The 18202-nt window shown below is 47.6% G+C and overlaps 1 long non-coding RNA gene across 1 annotated transcript; it reads right to left on the bottom strand.

The window, feature by feature from the left end:
- Positions 1-414: 414 nt before the first annotated feature.
- LOC142464493 (uncharacterized) lies at positions 415-8565 on the bottom strand. Its single transcript, XR_012787668.1, has 3 exons — positions 7948-8565; positions 897-963; positions 415-531 (listed from the first exon to the last, which is right to left on the bottom strand). It is a non-coding gene; the product is annotated as an uncharacterized LOC142464493 (long non-coding RNA).
- Between the last annotated feature and the right edge of the window lie 9637 nt (positions 8566-18202).

Here is an 18202-nt window from a genome sequence, read left to right as displayed (position 1 = left end):
TAACTAGCCACCCACAGGCCCTTATCTCCTACCCTTCCAGTCCCACATCTTGGTCTCCCCTCCTCAGGTACCTAGAGTACACTGTGGGGTGGGGGGAAATGAGGGAATTAACAGGGGGCGGGTGAGGGGGGTGCTACACCTTTAAATTGTCCCAGGCCCCAAGATTTCTGTTAGCGGCCCTGTACCACGTCCATGCATATTGGATCGAGAGTTGGCTAAGGACCTTCCGGTTGGGCTGACCCGATAATGCTACGGAGCTTCTACTCTGAAAACTCTCATTAAACATGATTTGTCCATCCCCAGTGTGAGAACAATCATTCTCCATTACTGCAGGCGCTTACTACATAGGGCACGTTCCTTAACCGAACACAATAAACAAATCATATACTTATCTATACATTTAAGCATATTTACAGGGCTCACAGTGAGGCTCCATGCCAGTGGAATGGGACATTTGGTTGCAGCTGTCTCACTGTGACCAAGTCCCTACAGTTGTTTGGCTGCAGAGGAACCCTCCACCGCCGTCCGCTTCTACAGTAAAGTACGTTTCAAGGTAAGGGGTTAACTTTAGGAGTTTTAGCAGTTAGGGTAAGGGTTAACTTAAGGGGTTTGTGGTTAGGGTAGGGGTTTTTAGCATAACGGTTTAAGATTTTAGGGTAGGGGCTAAGGTTAGGGTAAGGGTTAAGGTTAGGTTAAGGGTTAGGGTTAAGGTTAGGGTAAGGGCTAGGGTTAGGGTAAGGGTTAGGGTTAAGGTTAGGGTTAGGTTAAGGGTTAGGGTTAAGGTTAGGGTAAGGGCTAGGGTTATGGTTAGGTTAAGGGTTAGGGTAAGGGTTAAGGTTAGGGTTATGGTTAGGTTAAGGGTTAGGGTTAAGGTTAGGGTAAGGTTAGGGACTTACCTTGCCTGCGGTCACTTGGCTGCAGCGAAACGCCCCCAACCACATGTCCTACACCGCTCAGGCAGAACTGTGAGGAACCTGCTTCTAGAACATTGGGTGAAGCTATATATACCCTTCTATCTCCCTATGGTTACATCACAAGTCACAAGATATCCTACATCACATGATGGGGGGGGGCAGGGTGATCCCACACAGTTAATCCATTAAGCCTGTTAACCCTTTACATTTGAGAAATCATAACAAATTACATTTCTTAGTGGCCTCGAAATTGAGGAGTATTTTCTTTCCCCCCCGCCCCCTGTTCTTATCATCAGAGAGCCAGTAAAGATAAGGGGGGAAGGGGTGCAGAAGAAAGGGGGACTCTCAAACTCCTGTTGAACGCACAGTGATATCAGACAAACGGGAGCATGTAAAGGGAATCACACCCTTCCCAGGCTTCAGCACCATTACACAATAACTTTAATACAATTGTTAAAAAATACTCGGTAGTCACATTTGGGTAAAAATGCATCAATCACACAGATGTAACAACCCCGGAAACATATCGGTAGGTACACTAAGTCTTAGCACTGCTAGGAAACCTGAGGCCGGGAATCATAGATACTGTTGACTTTATGGGGTCTTCTGCAAAACCCCTGCAAAAAAAACCTCGACAGCTCATTCAAAGAATAAAAATCTATTTCTTTTAATAGAATTATCTTTCTTTGATTAACCACCTGCTGTTTTTTACCTATGTTGTTCTTCATTACCTGTGTTGACTTTAAAGAGCTGTGTTCATCGGTGTCCTGATATATAATGTGGGCGATAATATCACAGCACTTGCCTGTTTGTCTCTGCCTCGTCTTTCTCATACTCCTTATATCTGCCAGTATCGCATATCCCAAGCCTTGATGTAGGGATGTTGAGCCGTGCCTAGATATTACATGCTGAGGAGCTGGGTACCACACTGTTAACAATAAACTGACCTCCCTTTCAGTGAATAGAAACAAATGCATTAACAGTGCTGTACCCTTCCCACCATCTCGCTGTGATGGAAAGGGATTAGGGAAGTAACAATGGTATAGTGGTAAGGGCACTGTCTTTGAAGATGGTTTGAATCCCAGTGTGGGCTCTTTGTCACCTTATTAACAGGTCAGTATGTCCCTCCGTCATATTAATCATTTATCTTCTTACAGTATATAGTGCTGACAGTGTACGCAGCTATGTACCGAGACGTTTTGCAGGCACCATGGGTCCCTTCCACAAAGAACTTACAAACCTCCAATGTGGTGCCTGAGGCACAGGGAGATAAAGGGACTTTCCAAGATCACAAGCAGCCGACACAGGAATTCAAACCCCTGAGCTGCTAATTCTAGTTGAAACATCTACGTGGAACAGGGTTATCAGTCACTTGTTTAATGTGTGGTTGAATATGCCAGCTTCACATTGCAAAGCCAGTATAACCAGCCTCACACAGGTGAAGGTCGAAACTTCTGTCTGTGAGCAGGGTTACTGGCTCTGCACTTCTTTAACCCAGCCTGTGCTGAAAAGCTGTGTAATGCGGCAGGCGTAAGGTTATAGGGATCAATGTTACAATGGATTTGAAGCAAACGGTGACACTGTCTGCTTATTTGCATGTCATTACCCAGAATCCCTTGCTGAAGTGGAAGCATTGTATGCTAAGAGATAATGGGGAAAGGCAGGGGGGGCTGCAAACCTGTCTGAGACATGTGAATGTGTTCACACAGGGGATTTCTATTTGCCAATCAGATAACAAATGATACACAAAGCACTGAGAATATTGTCATTGCAGTGTTGGATGGGATAAGCATTGTACTGGTGTATTTCCCTGTATTAAACCTGCCGGTTACCACATGCTGCTGCTGCTGCTGCTGCTGAGAGACTGTACAGCTTTGAGTAATCAGTTCATGTCTGTGATTAGAGCGCCCTCTTTCAGTAAGAGACAGAACTGCAGTTTTCAGATTTCTAGCTTATTTTTCAGATATTCTTTTTTTTTAAAGTTCAATTCCACCCTCAGTTAACTTTGAGCTAAACTCATCATATTTACATTAGAAAAGCAGCATCTTAGAGGGTATAATAACTATATACATATATATTCTGGGACATTACAAGGAGCTTTCAGAAGAACTATTCATCCCAAAGGCAGTACAAAGGACTCAGGGACATCCCTTAAGATTACTGTAAGCGCAAAAACTATATGGTAGGATTGAGGTTATCTCGCTCTCACGGATGCCGGCGTCTCTCTGTTGAGTCCTCGCACTTCCGGATACAGCTCCTGGATGTTCCTCCACTTAGTGCAACGCAGAAACAGAAGATTCTCTCTCTGTTTCTCAGTTTCCAGGCGGCTCCCGCTCACGCAATCATTTTCACCGCTTAATGGCTTCGTCAGGAGTGTAAGGTCATGGTGGTTCTTTTAAATCTTATCTCCATCATTCATTGGACAGAACATAGGTACTGGCACAAATGCAAACGTTTGCTAATTAACTCCTTCTGGATTTACTCCTTCTTGGATTCCCTATGTCTTTCCCACATTTAGCTCAATTGGAAAAACACAGTAATAAAGACCAATGATATTAGTAAAATAATGTTACAGTAACATGCCAGTGCGTATGTAGGCAAACGGCATGCAGAGAACTCTGTTCTCATAGTTTATACTTTCATTTATAAATTTATTCCCCAATTCTTTTCATTATATAGAGGTATATAAGTATACTATAGGACATAGAGAAAGGTGTGAAGCTGTAAAGAGAACGCTAGAGATAGACATAGAAATCCCAAATGCACAGTCACATTTTATATTAGAATGCATTGATTTTAACTTAAAACAAAAGAGGACTCATTGAGGACTGTTTGAGGACCCATTCTATCTGCAGGAACGTGGGACATCCATGGGGACCAGGATCGCACCGAGCTACGCAAATCTTTTCACGGACACATGGGAGGATGACTTTATTTGGTTGACAGCGTGTCTCGACGTGAACCTGGTCACATGGAGAAGATACATTGATGATACCCTCTTCATCTGGAAAGGAGACTCAGAAAGTCACCCTAAATGGGTGGAAAACATCCCTTTTGGACAATATAGAAGGTAGAAAAGAAACTGTACAGATGGAGAGGTTTTCCTACAACAGTCTGAAATCCTGACTAACAGATTTATAGAACGAGACTATAAAGAACACTTATAGATGAAGCCCTCAATAAACCCATAGCCTTAGATAGAGGACTTCGACTTCGAAATTGGAGCTTTCTTATTGTAATTTTTATTGTATCTTTTGGTATAGTTGAATAACACATTTAAAAAGATTTGCACCTTCATAAACTGGTCCACATACATGTATTTTATTTATTTTTATATTATATTGGCATTATCTGGTAATTAATTGTCACATTAATGATTGATATATATTTTGTATTTTGCCATTTATAACCCTCTTTTTCTCCCCTTTTTTCCTTCTCTTTCCACATTATTTATAGCTTGTTAACTCCACCTAGAGAAATGTCTCCGTTGGTGTCCATGTTCCTTTTCTCGCTTCCCTTCAACTTTCCTTCTTAACCCCCCGCCCCCCTCATTATGTCTGTAATATGTTATGTAGCATAGTACCCTTGGTTATATACCACAGTATCCAGTTGGATACATGTCTACCCATATCGTATCTTAATACAAACCCATTCTGTAGCCAGGTACTTTGCAACACTGACTACAAATGTCTGCAAAAAATGTATATTCTCTAATTTCAAGACAAAAATACGTCCTAGTGTCTGAGAGATAAGAGTAACATTGTATACATTTCAATAGTTCAAATGTATACAATGTTACTCTTATCTCTCAGACACTAGGATGTATTTTTGTCTTGAAATTAGAGAATAGACATTTTGTTGAGTACGGATGAGTTTATAGTGGAGAAGGAGCGTCTCAGTGAGTAAAGACACTGACTGGCACTGAGTTTGAAGCAGGGGAGCCTGGTTCAATTCCCAGTATTGGCTCCTTGTGACCTTGGGCAAGTCACTTTATCTCCCTGTGCCTCAGGCACCAAAAACATAGATTGTAAGCTCCATGGGGCAGGGACCTGTGTCTGCAAAATGTCTCTGTAAAGCGCTGCGTACAACTAGCAGCGCTATACAAGAACATGTTATTATTATATCTATTTGCTGATTTGGAGTAATGTGATGTTAAAGCTGCAGACCAAATAATATCCTATGTGTGTGTGTTTAAAAAAAAATAGTTCTGGACTATGAGAAAATACTTGTAGCATTTAAACAAACAAAACAAAACACTCTGAATTACATTTTTAATGTATTATAATTTAACAAGCCTTTTTTGTTTCTATAGCAACCATTTAGAAAGTCACAGATACTGAGTCAATACTCCTCTGCAGCCCAATCTTCTCCGATCGATCCGTTCTCCTGTTAAACGTAGCTAATTACTTACTGTATCATTGTGTGGATTGTATTGATTCACATATTTAAGGGGAAAAAATCAAATAAAAAATGCAGCTTGGACGGCTGCTTTAAGCACAGACTAAAGTTGATCAAGTTTATTGCATTTTGTATCCGGTATACTTTTTAATTATCTATGCTCCTTTTGCCTTTACCAAGTGAGGAGAAATGGGGAATAAATGTATTTATAAAAGTAGATGAGATGGTATAATATAATGGGGAAGATGTGAGACCGGTAACTCCAAGCCCACACATTTTAGCTTGTTGAATAAACTATGTTTATTTTCTTTTATTCTGAGCTTTCCACTTGCGCTCCCCTGAGGTGAAAGAAAATCCGCTCTGGAGGAATTGTTGGAACATTTCTTGGAAGGGTTTGAGCAACAACCTGTGCTTAATTGTTTATTCACTTGTAATTTATATGCACACACATAATATAAAACACCATTTGAAGTAACCACTGTATGGTTCATAATATTACACTGTTTTGAGCATGTTTCTATACACTTTTTTTTATTATTACTAAATGATTTTTAAATGACACTGTCACAGTTTGTTTTGAGATAAGAGCACCACACAATTGTTTTTGTTCTTTACAGTAAGGGCAGTTAAAATGTGGAATTCATTACCCATGGAGACTGTGATGGCAGATACAATAGATCTGTTCAAAAAAGGTTGGTCATCTTTTTAGATGGGAAAGGTATACAGGGATATACCAAATAAGTATACATGGGAAGGATGTTGATCCAGGGATTAATCCGATTGCCAATTCTTGGAGTCAGGAAGGAATTTATTTTCCCCTTAGGAGACAGTATTGTATGATGTTACATTGGTTTTTTTGTTTGCCTTCCTCTGGATCTATATACTGTAAATAGAAATATAGGATAAAGTATCTAAATTTAGCATAGGTTGAACTTAATTAACATATGTCTTTTTTCAACCTCATCTACTATGTAAATATGTAACTATGTCACTATATGAGAGCAGCTGATTAAAGTAATAGCCTAATTGATTTTGTAAACTGATTTATAGGCAATTGTCGATATATAGAGGTTATCACTGTGAGTGCTATTTCCTGTCCCAGAATCCTCTGCTTGTCTCATCCTCGCCATTTATTGGTTCTCCATTAGCATCATCTGACAGGAGTTAATGCTCCACCTGTCACTGCCATTTTCTTCTATCCCAAGCAGCAGGGATTTTCAGAGAGTGACTTTATCTCCTTTGTCAGATGCAAGGGCGTTTAAGAAAGGAATTCTGCCCCAAGACACCTTCTGCTGCTGGAAGACTTAAATAGACTGTAAGCTGTCTTATGGAAGAAGACTCCTTAATAAATATGGCCTATAACCTTCAATGTGATAAGTGCATGCAGGGAATGAATATTACCTCTGTATAGATACAAATTCATGTCAGAAAATAACATTTAGCCCATCTAGTTTTCTCATTGAGTTATTCTTGAATACCATTGATTTTTCCCTATTTCTACTTCTCGTTGAACCCAGAGTAGGTTGCTATAAAGTGCATTACATTTGCCATGGAGTGTGAATGTGCAGCAAGGAGTTAAACGCTATGTGACTGACATCTTATATGTAGGATCGCAAACTAGGCAACATAAGCCGCGACCTTGTCAGAGTTGGAAAGGAATTTGTGCATTGCAATTATTTGTGAAATTCTCTAAAACTGCTAGATTTGCGTGAAAAATTGTCTAAAATTGCTAGTTTTGCTTAATGCTGACACTACAAGTAGGGCCCACACCCCTTGTTTCACTCACTCTCCGGCGATATTTCGCTGAAAACTTGCAAAATAGCAAAATCTAAGACTCATTTGGGGACTTTAGTCCTTTTTCGCTTCCCAAGGAAGCAGAATTAGGAAAAAATAAAAGTACTGTTTGCACCTGCATTGTGGACAGTTTTGCACTTCTCCACTTCTTGGCTTTGTCCAAATATATATTATTTAGATGCCCATTTGCCTAAGAACCGTTACAAAAAATAATACAAACTGCAGACAAATAGAGGAATTCCGTACTTGTCGCATTTACACTCAGTGGAGAAGCAATAATAGATCTTTTGCCGCATGGAGCTGACAGAGGACCACGTTTTAATATTACGCGTATGGATGGGACAGTGAACGACATTGCCGAACGGGAGAGAAGGAGAAGCAGGTTTCAGAGTAATAGAGATTATTCACTGCTTTTGCTGACGACACAAGCTAGAGGTATTGTGTTAACTCTGCGGCTGATCGGTCGGTTAACGATCGGTTATCTGTCACTGTAGTTGGGGTCCTGCTACTGACAGAGACTAGAGAATCGGACAAAAATAGACGGGGGTCATTTTTAAAAAAAGGGGGGGGGGATCCTCCGGCGCGTCGTTCCTCTTGTGATTCCGGGACACATGCAATGTAAATAGAGAGAGGGACCACAATCAGGGGTGGTTAAATACACAATAATAACGTGTGGAGTTTTAATAAGGGGAACACACTTACATTAGGCAACAGATCTTCAACTATAGATGAGGGGGGGGGGGGGAGACCTCTTGATGGTTCCTCAAGAATAGGGAAGAGAAGGGAAATATAGTGTAACACTGTTTATTCACAACAAATAAAATAGAGATTAAAAACTCACAAGCGACCAATAATTATTGGCATAGAGAGGGGATGTCTCCAGACTCCACAGAGCGTCCTTCCAAAGAATTGGTGGTCTCTTGTGGCATCCGTTCCAGCTGGTGAGATGGTATATCAGGATACAGTTAACAGCAGGGGGGATCTCCCGGAACTCGTGCACAGCCCGGATTTCCTCCCGTTTGTCTCTCTCCTTTACACAGTTCCCGCCTTTCGCGCATGCGCATGCGCTCAGGACGAAGTGCTGGCCAAGCTGGAATAGTACTTTCACTCCTCTATACGGTGGCCTGTGATGCCCAAAAGTCCATCAGACGCGTTTTGCAATTAGCTTCCTAAGTGACGTAGATGCATACGGGGTAGCAGCACTCTTTATATCCTGCAGGCTTTGAATCATCCAATCATCTCCTGCTTCATTACTAAGCTAATATGGTTAAATGACAGCCCTAGTACGATCCTACAGCCCTGTACTTGTTTCAGTAATCTTTTCAGTAGCTTACTCCTCTCTCCTCAACAGCCAGTCATTTCTAGGCTCATCACATGTGGCACAGCGGAAACCAACATTTACAGGAGGCAGATTTTCAAGGATTCCCTGATAAGACAAAACCACTGAGAAGAAGAAGAACCTTTCTGCTATTTTACTAAGCAAGAGTTAAAGGAACTGGTTTCTTTAGAAAATACCAGGACCAGCCCGTCGGAAACCAGACACCTGTCTTGATGAACATTGTGCTTATTTGCATACTCTCCTGTCAGGATGTTTGGAACCCTCGGAGGTAGCATGGTGTCTCTAACTTTGCATCTGATTCCCATGTTGTGCTTTGAAAGCTGCGAGCATGAGCTTATAAGGGTTCCATGTAAAATGGATTTCAGGCAAAAGGTGACACGGTGTGTTCATTTGCATGTCATTTCCCAGAATCCCTTGCTGCAGTGGGAGCACTGTATGCGAGGTGATAATGGTGAAAGGCAGGGTTGCAGACCTGTCTAAGACACGTGAATGTGCTCACAAGTGATTATATATATATAAATAAACTCATACCGTTTAATATAACATAGAAATAACAGGAAGAGTTGTCACAGAAGAATATTGGAATAACCAAAGGTACACAGGATACTTTAATGAAACATAGATCTGTAACTCCACACATTGTCACCAGGTGGCGATGTAATACAATGCTTTTGATATATATGTGATTTTTAGGAAGTAAAATAATGACCATTATTTTAGCAAATGTAACCTAATGAAATTGTGACTTTTCATAAAAGAATACAACCGTACAAATCGGTGATTATTATTGTATTTGTCAAATACTGTTCACATTATGCCATGGTTCCTTGAATATTGTATCAGATGGAGAATTTGATAACCGAAAAACCGATTTGATAACCGCATAAAAACTTATCATGTATGTGGATTTTCTGTGGAAATGTATTGTTTTGTATCAGCTAATGCAACTGCAATTTTCTGGGCCAAACACCAAGTAAGTAAAGTAAAGCCAGTTACAGAGTGGAATTCATTACCCATGGATACTGTGATGGCAGATACAATAGATTTATTAAAAAAAAAGGTTGGACATCTTTTTAGATGGGAAAGGTATACAGGGATATACCAAATAAGTATACATGGGAAGGATGTTGATCCAGGGATTAATCCGATTGCCAATTATTGGAGTCAGGAAGGAATGTATTTTTCCCCTTATGAGATATCATTGGATGATATAACACTGGGGTGTTTTTTTTACCTTCCTGTGGATCAATATACTGTAAGTACGGATATAGGATACATTATCTGTCATCTAAATTTAGCATACTGTAGGTTGAACTTGATGGACACATGTCTTTCTTCAACCACATCTACTATGTAACTATGTAACTATGTAACTATGTAACTATGTAACATATCTCTAGTTTCTACAACTAACAAGTCCTATGTATAATTGTATTTACTTACATAGCAGGAAACATGTATACAGCGCGTTACAACATTACAATAGGAGGCAAACAATGCACATTACAAACAGTGGGGGGGTGTAACCCTGGCCCAACGAGTTTACAATCTAAGGCCGAGTCCATAGAAGGACAGGCCGCGCTGAGCCGTGCGGACGCTCAGCACTGAGCCCCTGCATCAATGAGGATGCCTTGAGAGGGGGCTCACGCGAGCGTCCGCAGGCGTGCTGACGAGATGGAGGTTTCAGCCGAGCGCCAAGCTGTTTTTCAGTGCGCTGTCGGCTGAAAACCTCCAATCACAGCACAGCAGCGTTGACGTCACGGCGCCGTGACGTCGGCGCAGTGACGTTGACGTCAGTGCGTCGCGGGCGATCGGCCCACCGACATCACTGCCCCGCCTCCAACCACCTCCCCCCGGCTCCGATCGCGCCTGCTGGCTCGCCTGTATGGGCATGAAATCGCCCAGATTTCAGCAGGCGAGCCTCAGCGTCAGCGCGGTTCAGATCGCCTCACCCCTCTATGGCCCGGGCCTAAGTGTATGCCGATAATCTCCATGTTAAAGACGTATTTTATATTTTAACACACATAGGGTTCTATGCAGTAAGCGGCGAAAAAGCACTTTCGGCAGGGTTTGAACTCGCCATGTTTTTGGTGAGTTGCTCTCACGGTATGCAGGAAGGCCCGAATACCTGCGAGAGCAACCTTTTTCTAAATGGCGAGTAGCCGGTGGCGAGACAGTCTGCCTGCCGAGAAGGGCCCCCCCTGGCGAGATCTGCCTGCAGCAGAGAGAGGAGATCCGCCACTCTCTGCGCAAAGCTCGCCGTAAAAAAAATATTTTTAAATAAACTTTTATTCATAGTGTAGATGAGCAGGGGTCTCCGGAGCTGAACCGCATTGGTTTCAGGTCCGGGGACCCCCTGCTTCCCGAGATACAGGCCCCGTTATGGGGTGCTGGTATCCCTCTGCTTTTAAATGTCCTGATCACGTGACTGTGGGATGTAAACATAGCAGAGGGATACCGGCACCCCATAACGGGGCCTGTATCTCGGGAAGCAGGGGGTCCCCGAACCTCAAGCCAAGGCGGTTCTGCTCTGGAGACCCCCTGCTCATCTACACTAGTCTCAAAACACACATATCAATAAACAATAATTTATTACTGTAGTGGCTATTCGCTATGGTAATGAAGCTGCATTGTCATTTTTATTAATAGTGTGCGGGTGTGTGTGTGTTGTGTATTGCAATGTTTATTGGGGGCAATTGTCCACCTTCAGACCAACGGGGGACACATGCAGGGAAGAACTGGGGGCCCCACAGCTGTGGGGGCCCCACAGACCTGCAGGGACCACCCGAGGGCCCCAAACCATGTGGGAACCACCCGAGGGCCCCCAGACACCTGTGGGGATGACCTGGGGACCCCCAGACACCCGCGGGCCCAACATGGACCCCATTGGGGCCCACTATGACCCGCGGTGACCACCTGGAGACAAACGGCACCTAGCGGGGACCACCTGGAGACCCCCAGACACCCATGGGCACCCCCCGGGGTACACTGTGGGGCCTGTGGACACCTGTTGGGACCACCGGGGTCTACCGTAGGCCTGGGGTATTAAGCCTGTATGTAAAATAATAAATCATGTATTTATGGGGGGCAGAGGGGGTGGGTGGGTTATGTATTGTGTATTAAGGTGATCCAACCCTAGGCTTGTGATCCCGGGAGCAGAGAAGTGTTCTCGTGTGTTAACGGAGGAAGGGAGCAGCGTTGATTGAGAATATCCTAGGGAGTGGTTCATGATCACGGAACGCACGGCCATATCATCATCCAATCACCTGGACGCACAGGATTAGAGGAGTTCTGGACACTTCCTTCACTTTTTGGACTTTAAAGACTCACACATATGGACTTGTCAGGCGCCGGTTCTTTTTGTTTATTTATACTGTTCTCTCAGCTTTGTGCCAGGCAGCCTAGCCCACATTAGGGGTTTATTTTTCCTAAATAGGTCACACCACTAATCATTTCAATATTAGCGCTTCTTTCACACCACCCTTTTCTATCGTTTATTAGATATGGTAATGTTTATTGTGGGGCCTAGGAGGTGGGTAGTGGGCCTGTTCTGTGAAGTGTTTTTATTATGGGTAGTGTGGGGGAGGGGGAGGGTGAAGGGGGTATTGTCCCCAAGGGTGTGTGGGTAGGCCTCCCTGGTGGGTAATGGGTGAGGGTGGTTAGGCCTCACGGGTGCGTAGTGGGTGAGGGTGGTTAGGCCTCCCTGGTGGGTAGTGGGTGAGGGTGGTTAGGCCTCACGGGTGCGTAGTGGGAGAGGGCGGGTTAACCCCTTAATTACTCTAGCGGTTACTAACTGCTAAGGTGATTAAGGGGTTAAGGGAAATTATATTGTCTCTTTTTATTCTTGTGTATTTTTTGCAGCAACGGAGGGCAGGGACGGGGTGAGGATGAGGACGGCCTTCATCATGGGTGCCTGACAGGGACGGGTTGAGGATGAGGACGCCCTTCATCGTGGGTGCCTGGCAGGGGTGAGTGCAAGATGTATTTATTTTATTTCTGCTGCTTTTTGTATTTTAAATGGGCAAATGCATTATTATCCATATGTGGTTAATAGTAATTTTACCCATTACTGTACTGTATGTGTTAGGAGGGGGGGGGGGTGTATTTAGTTCAAAGTATTTATGTATTTTTTTATTTATTTTTTGGGCACAGAATTGGTATTGCAGGCAAGCGGGGACCCCCCAGGCACCTGCAGGGACCACCCGTCGGCCTGTGGTATAATTCTTGGGCATAAAACAAAAATGTACTGTATGTTAGGGGGGTATAGGGGTTGTTAGGGGCACAGGGGTGTGTACTATATTTGATATAGTAATGTTTATTGAGGGCCTAGGACGTGGGTAGTGGGGCTGAAGTGTGCATTGTTTTTATTGTGGGTAGTGGGGTGGGTGAAGGGGGTATTAGCCCCAAGGATGGGTGTTTAGACCTTGCGGGTGGGTAGCGGGAGGGAATAACCCCTTCATTACTTTAGCGGTATTAACTGCAAAGGTAATGAAGGGTTAACTCCACCCACAGTCCCCCCGCATGGCCTAAACACCCAGCAAGGGCCAAATACCCCCTACACCCACCCCCGCTACCTACAATAAGTCTGGCGTGGGTGGTTAACCCCTTCATTGCCTTAGCAGTTAGCTGCTAAGGTAATGAAGTTGCTGTAAATGCCTTTTTCCTGCATGGGATTGATGCCGGGGGTCTCCGGTGCTGGTATTAATGGGTTTCAGCTCCGCAGACCCCCGGCATCAATCCCAGGCAGGAAAAGGGCCTGATTTTTTCTAAGTCCCCCGTCTCGCTGGTCCTTGCCGCTCATCCCCAGCTTCTTGCCAACTTTTTGTGGCGGGATGATTTGGAGAGGAATTCTCAATTCTAGAGCGACGAGAAGCAGTGAAAAGCTGATTGGGGCACTAGAATTGAGGGTGTTTGAAAAAGTGTCGAACAGTGCCGAAAAGTAACTTTTCGTGGTGCGCCTGCCGGAAAAAAAAATTCAGCAACAAAACCCCGCAATTTTTGCTCTTCTCGACAGCTTCTCGGGGCTTACTGAATCGCAGCACGCATTTTTGGCGACAAACTGGCGAAAAGACCCCATAGCGAGCAAAATAACACATTTTGAAATAATTTCTCACTCTGCAAGACGAGCTGTGAACCTTAAAGTGAAACTTTTACTTATTTGCTCCCTGTTCTTATCAGATCCTCCTTGTGCTACACTGACATTTCTATTCAATGACTGATGTTATCATAGTTACTTTGCAAACAAAGAACGAAAGAAAAGGCTTATTCATTATGCTGCATTTCCATGGAAAAGCATTGCTGCAGGAAATGGCATCTTGTATTTGTGTTATGTGTTTGTGTTATGTGTTTGTGTTATGTGTTTGTGTTATGTGTTTGTGTTATGTGTTTGTGTTATGTGTTTGTGTTATGTGTTTGTGTTGTGTTTGTGTTATGTGTTTGTGTTATGTGTTTGTGTTATGTGTTTGTGTTATGTGTTTGTGTTATGTGTTTGTGTTATGTGTTTGTGTTATTTGTTTGTGTTATGTGTTTGTGTTAAGTGTTTGTGTTATGTGTTTGTGTTATGTGTTTGTGTTATGTGTTTGTGTTATGTGTTTGTGTTATGTGTTTGTGTTAAGATGAATGACACCTGGGAACATACTTGAGAAATATGCAAAGTAAAATCAGAGAAATTATTCAAATGACTTATTTTTGTATTTCCAAGGTCTCTTTCCCAGGGAATTTAGATTTGTTTCCAGGTGTTATTTCTCACCACATTGAGTATAGATCTTCTCTCTCGCACGGAAATTGCATGGAATTGAGATGTCAAATTTTGTGCATAGAAAATTGTTAAGGAATACGTTAAAAACACCAGATTTTTATTGCGTCACGTTACATGCCATTTTTGAATGATTTTGCATTGGAAATATAGAAGTGAAATTAATTAACATTCTTTGCATTGGGTAGAGCGATCATAAAAAAAACTCATTGAAGTTTGGGGTTACCATATAAAGGTAGTTAGGTTCAAAGCAATATTTGAAAATATCAATCAATAATCAACAGGCGCCCGCACCCTCCCATTCCCGCACATCAAGCGCCCGCACCCTCCCATTCCCATACAACAGGTACCCACACCCTCCCATTCCCATACAACAGGCTCCCGCACCCTCCCATTCCCATACAACAGGTACCCACACCCTCCCATTCCCATACAACAGGCGCCCGCACCCTCCCATTCCCGCACATCAGGCACCCACACCCTCCCATTCCCACACAACAGGCGCCCGCACCCTCCCATTCCCGCACAACAGGCGCCCGCACTCTCCCATTCCCACACATCAGGCGCCCGCACCCTCCCATTCCCACACATCAGGCGCCCGCACCCTCCCATTCCCGCACATCAGGCGCCCGCACCCTCCCATTCCCGCACATCAGGCACCCACACCCTCCCATTCCCGCACAACAGGCGCCCGCACCCTCCCATTCTCGCACAACAGGCGCCCACACCCTCCCATTCCCATACAACAGGCGCCCGCACCCTCCCATTCCCGCACATCAGGCGCCCGCACCCTCCCATTCCCGCACATCAGGCGCCCGCACCCTCCCATTCCCGCACATCAGGTGCCCGCACCCTCCCATTCCCGCACATCAGGCGCCCGCACCCTCCCATTCCCGCACAACAGGCGCCCACACCCTCCCATTCCCGCGCAACAGGCGCCCGCACTCTCCCATTCCCACGCATCAGGCGCCCGCACCCTCCCATTCCCGCACATCAGGCGCCCGCACCCTCCCATTCCCGCACATCAGGCGCCCGCACCCTCCCATTCCCGCACATCAGGCGCTCGCACCCTCCCATTCCCGCACATCAGGCGCCCGCACCCTCCCATTCCCACACATCAGACGCCCGCACCCTCCCATTCCTACACATCAGGCGCCCGCACCCTCCCATTCCCGCACAACAGGCGCCCGCACCCTCCCATTCCCCACACAACAGGCGCCCACACCCTTCCATTCCCGCACAACAGGCGCCCGCACCCTCCCATTCCCATACAACAGGCACCCACACCCTCCCATTCCCGCACATCAGGCGCCCGCACCCTCCCATTCCCATACAACAGGCGCCCACACCCTTCCATTCCCGCACAACAGGCGCCCGCACCCTCCCATTCCCATACAACAGGCGCCCGCACCCTCCCATTCCCAAACATCAGGCGCCCGCACCCTCCCATTCCCAAAAATCAGGCGCCCGCACCCTCCCATTCCCGCACAACAGGCGCCCGCACCCTCCCATTCCCCACACAACAGGCGCCCACACCCTTCCATTCCCGCACAACAGGCGCCCGCACCCTCCCATTCCCATACAACAGGCGCCCACACCCTCCCATTCCCAAACATCAGGCGCCCGCACCCTCCCATTCCCGCACAACAGGCGTCCGCACCCTCCCATTCCCATACAACAGGCGCCCACACCCTCCCATTCCCAAACATCAGGCGCCCGCACCCTCCCATTCCCAAACATCAGGCGCCCGCACCCTCCCATTCCCGCACAACAGGCGCCCGCACCCTCCCATTCCCGCACAACAGGCTGCCCACACCCTTCCATTCCCGCACAACAGGCGCCTGCACCCTCCCATTCCCATACAACAGGTGCCCGCAGCCTCCCATTCCCGCACAACAGGCGCCTGCACCCTCCCATTCCCATACAACAGGTGCCCGCACCCTCCCATTCCCATACAACAGGTGCCCACACCCTCCCATTCCCCACACAACAGGCACCCGCACCCTCCCATTCCCATACAACAGGTGCCCACACCCTCCCATTCCCGCACATCAGGCACCTGCACCCTCCCATTCCCCACACAACAGGTGCCCGCACCCTCCCATTCCCCACACAACAGGCGCCCACACCCTCCCATTCCCCATACAACAGGCGCCCGCACCCTCCCATTCCCACACTACAGGTGCCTGCAGCCTCCCATTCCCACACATCAGGCGCCCGCACCCTCCCATTCCCGCACATCAGGCGCCCGCACCCTCCCATTCCCGCACAACAGGCGCCCGCAGCCTCCCATTCCCACACATCAGGCGCCCGCAACCTCCCATTCCCGCACATCAGGCGCCCGCACCCTCCCATTCCCGCACAACAGGCGCCCGCACCCTCCCATTCCCGCACAACAGGCGCCCACACCCTCCCATTCCCGCACATCAGGCGCCCGCACCCTCCCATTCCCATACAACAGGCGCCCACACCCTTCCATTCCCGCACAACAGGCGCCCGCACCCTCCCATTCCCAACACAACAGGCGCCCACACCCTCCCATTCCCGCACAACAGGCGCCCGCACCCTCCCATTCCCATACAACAGGCGCCCACACCCTCCCATTCCCAAACATCAGGCGCCCGCACCCTCCCATTCCCGCACAACAGGCGTCCGCACCCTCCCATTCCCATACAACAGGCGCCCACACCCTCCCATTCCCAAACATCAGGCGCCCGCACCCTCCCATTCCCAAACATCAGGCGCCCGCACCCTCCCATTCCCGCACAACAGGCGCCCGCACCCTCCCATTCCCGCACAACAGGCTGCCCACACCCTTCCATTCCCGCACAACAGGCGCCTGCACCCTCCCATTCCCATACAACAGGTGCCCGCAGCCTCCCATTCCCGCACAACAGGCGCCCGCACCCTCCCATTCCCATACAACAGGTGCCCGCACCCTCCCATTCCCATACAACAGGTGCCCACACCCTCCCATTCCCCACACAACAGGCGCCCGCACCCTCCCATTCCCATACAACAGGTGCCCACACCCTCCCATTCCCGCACATCAGGCACCTGCACCCTCCCATTCCCCACACAACAGGTGCCCGCACCCTCCCATTCCCCACACAACAGGCGCCCACACCCTCCCATTCCCCATACAACAGGCGCCCGCACCCTCCCATTCCCACACTACAGGTGCCTGCAGCCTCCCATTCCCCACACAACAGGCGCCCGCACTCTCCCATTCCCACACATCAGGCGCCCGCACCCTCCCATTCCCACACATCAGGCGCCCGCACCCTCCCATTCCCGCACATCAGGCGCCCGCACCCTCCCATTCCCGCACATCAGGCACCCACACCCTCCCATTCCCGCACAACAGGCGCCCGCACCCTCCCATTCCCGCACAACAGGCGCCCACACCCTCCCATTCCCATACAACAGGCGCCCGCACCCTCCCATTCCCGCACATCAGGCGCCCGCACCCTCCCATTCCCGCACATCAGGCGCCCGCACCCTCCCATTCCCGCACATCAGGCGCCCGCACCCTCCCATTCCCGCACATCAGGCGCCCGCACCCTCCCATTCCCGCACAACAGGTGCCCACACCCTCCCATTCCCGCGCAACAGGCGCCCGCACTCTCCCATTCCCACGCATCAGGCGCCCGCACCCTCCCATTCCCGCACATCAGGCGCCCGCACCCTCCCATTCCCGCACATCAGGCGCCCGCACCCTCCCATTCCCGCACATCAGGCGCTCGCACCCTCCCATTCCCGCACATCAGGCGCCCGCACCCTCCCATTCCCACACATCAGACGCCCGCACCCTCCCATTCCTACACATCAGGCGCCCGCACCCTCCCATTCCCGCACAACAGGCGCCCGCACCCTCCCATTCCCTGCACATCAGGCACCCGCACCCTCCCATTCCCACACATCAGGCGCCCACACCCTCCCATTCCCACACATCAGGCGCCCGCACCCTCCCATTCCCACACAACAGGCTGCCCAGACCCT

The sequence above is a fragment of the Ascaphus truei genome, chromosome 13 (assembly GCF_040206685.1).
Source record: "Ascaphus truei isolate aAscTru1 chromosome 13, aAscTru1.hap1, whole genome shotgun sequence".
Taxonomy (NCBI): domain Eukaryota; kingdom Metazoa; phylum Chordata; class Amphibia; order Anura; family Ascaphidae; genus Ascaphus; species Ascaphus truei.
This window is presented reverse-complemented; position numbering and strand designations above follow the sequence as displayed.